Consider the following 3,177-nt stretch of genomic DNA (forward strand, 5'->3'; position numbering starts at 1 on the left):
CCTGGGGAAAACCCTGCCTACTCCCTGGGATGACCAGCACTGGCCTGGAATGATGGGCCTTGGAAACAAGAATCTAGAATATGGCAAATGACATGCTAAAGCAAAAGCAGGGAACTCCTTCTTTGTTAGCAGGATTTTTTTTCCCTGAGACTGGAGTCTCACTGAGTTGCCCAGGTTGGCCTCAAACTTGCGAACCTCCTGCCTTAGTCTTCTGAGTCAGTGGGGTGAACCAGGCATGAACCACCTTGCCTGGTTTATGCCTGTCTCTTTTCTTCTTCTTCTCTCTTCTTCTTCTTCTTCTTCTTCTTCATTTCTGGGGATAGAAGACAGGGCCTAGTGTACTAGGAAAGTACTCCACCACTGAGCTACACTCCAGCCCTTTTCAAGTTCATCTTGAGACAGGGTCTCACTAAGTTGCCTAGGGGCTCACTAAATTGCTGAAACTGGCTTTGAACTTGTGATCCTCCTGTCTCAGCTTCTCAAGTTACTGAGATGACAAGCATGCACCACTACTTGGCTAAAATAGGGGATTCTTAATGACTTGCAACCAGAGGTCACTGTCATACCTTCTACAGTCTAAAATTCCAGAAGGTTTTGACTGTTCCAGGTAACAAATTATAAAAAAAAAAACAAAAAAACAAAAAAACAAAAAAAACTCAGGTTGGTGATATAGCTCAGTTGTAGAGCACTTGCCTAGCATGCATAGAGGTACATACCCCTCGACTCAGCAATACCAATGCTATGAATTTATCCCACAGGTGCTCATTTGCAAAATTACATGTGTTAAGGCTATTTACTACAGGACTGTCTGACACAGCAAAAGATGGGGAACAATATTAATGTCAGCAACAGGGCACTGGCTGTATAAATTCTGATACCCACATGCAACAGAACATTAAGGAGTCAGTAAAAATAAATAGCTGAACACTTTTTGCTAGATTGCTAAATTTAAAAAGCAAGGGTAGAAATAGTGCATATTACACTACTACTTCCTTTACCCATTTTTGTAAATAGACACGTGTGTACACTGCTCATACATGTACCAAGTTCCTCTGAAGGAACACAAGACCCTCAGAGTTGTCTTTGGGAAGGAAACTGGTGGCTGGAGGTTAGGAGGACTTGCTTTTCCACTGAATACACTTCAGGACCATTTAAATGTATGCTAGTTTCATGTTGCTATGGTTTGAATGTTGTTTTTCCCCCAAATTCTAAACCCCAAGGAGATGGTGTCAAGAGGGAGGTCTTTAGGAGGCGATCAGATAATGAATGGAAATAATGGTTTTTTGTTTTTTTTAGAGAGAATTTTTTCATATTTATTTTTTAGTTCTCGGCGGACACAACATCTTTGTTGGTATGTGGTGCTGAAGATAGAACCTGGGCCGCACGCATGCCAGGCGAGCGCGCTACCGCTTGAGCCACATCCCCAGCCCATGGAATTAATGTTTTTATAAAAGAGCTTGTTCCCCTTCCATCATGTGAAGGACTAAGAACCAGAAATCAGGCCTGCACCAGAGGCTGAATCTGCTGATAGCTGATCTAGATGTACTAGCTTCCAGAGCTGAGAAATGTTTACGATTTATAAGCCATCTTAGTTTATGCTAATTTTGTTATAGCAGTCCTAACAGACTGACATATGAATTCAAATTAATTAAATATTTTAATGTCCCCCATTCTGGGATACAGAAATAAGTTTTGGGGTTACCAGTAAGTGGGTAGCAGTAGGGAGGGCTATACTGGCCAAAGGTCAAACTTGGATCAGGTGCAGTGATACTAGTAATTCCAGTGACTCAAAAGGCTGGGGCAGCAGGATCCCAAGTTCTAGGCCAGTCTCAGCAACTTAGGAAGACCCTGTCATAAAAAATAAAAAGGGGGGCTGGGGTTGTGGCTCAGTGGTAGAGTTCTCGCCTACCATGCACAGGACACCAGGTTCGATCCTCAGCACCATATAAAGATATTGTGTCCACCTAAAACTTAAGAATAAATATTTTTTTTTAAATAAAAAAAATAAAAATAAAAAGGATTTGGGATGTAGTTCAGTTGTAAAGCACCCCTGGGTTCAATCTCCAGTGCAAAAAATTTTGGAATATATACATCTATAACAGGTATGTGTTATTAAACCATGATAGATGTTTTTGTTTGTTTTGTGGTATTGGGGATTAAACTCAGGAGTTCTCTATTACTGAGCCACATTCCCAGCCCTTTTTTAAAAAAATATTTATTTATTTATTTATTTTTAGTTTTCGGCGGACACAACATCTTTGTTGGTATGTGGTGCTGAGGATTGAACCCGGGCCGCACACATGTCAGGCGAGTGTGCTACCGCTTGAGCCACATCCCCAGCCCATTCCCAGCCCTTTTTATTTTTTGAGACAGAGTCTCACTAAATTGCTGAGGTTGGCCTTGAACTTGTGATCCTCCTACCTTGGTGTCCCAAGTTGTTGGGATTATAGGCATGTACCACTGTGCCTGGCAATAACTTTCATTTTTAATAGATCAAAATGATTTGAATATCAGCAATTTCTTGTGGTTCAACCTAATATTTATTTATAAATTATCTGCATGTAGTAACGAGCTAATATTTACTCATATTATACAACACATTCAAAGTGAAGAACTACATAATGCTGATCTCAAAAGTGAAGCACACATCAAAGTCCTAATCTTTCCTTCCCACACCCCCGGGCCATCCTCCATACCCTCTCCCTTGGAGACCACTACCCTGAGGATCAACACCAAATGCACACAGCCCTACCAGTAATGACAACTTTTACTCCAGAAAACTGTTTGAAATCATGAAGTTTACCACTTAGAAGATTCAGACATAATACTCATTTAGAATGTCATAGAATGAAAGTTCCAATCGCTTCCCATCACCACTGTATCACCTTCCTAGGCACTGAATACACCACCCTGGAGAAGTAAAGGTGCACAAAACACAGTCCTGTACTTTCTCCTACCCAAACAGCATGGAGTCAGGACTTCAGATGTGACTTTGCTTCAGAAATCCAGAGAAGGCTGAGGGACAGAAAAGTCAGAATACAAAAACGAGGAGTGCTGTATTTCACCACATAATCATCACTGATGCAGTAACATATATTCACGAGTATCCCATGCATTCTAATCTTACACCAAAGATAGTTTAGTAATAAATAATTTTTAAGTTAATACGAGCATGAG

This window comes from Urocitellus parryii, chromosome 11 (assembly GCF_045843805.1).
Source record: "Urocitellus parryii isolate mUroPar1 chromosome 11, mUroPar1.hap1, whole genome shotgun sequence".
NCBI classification, from domain to species: domain Eukaryota; kingdom Metazoa; phylum Chordata; class Mammalia; order Rodentia; family Sciuridae; genus Urocitellus; species Urocitellus parryii.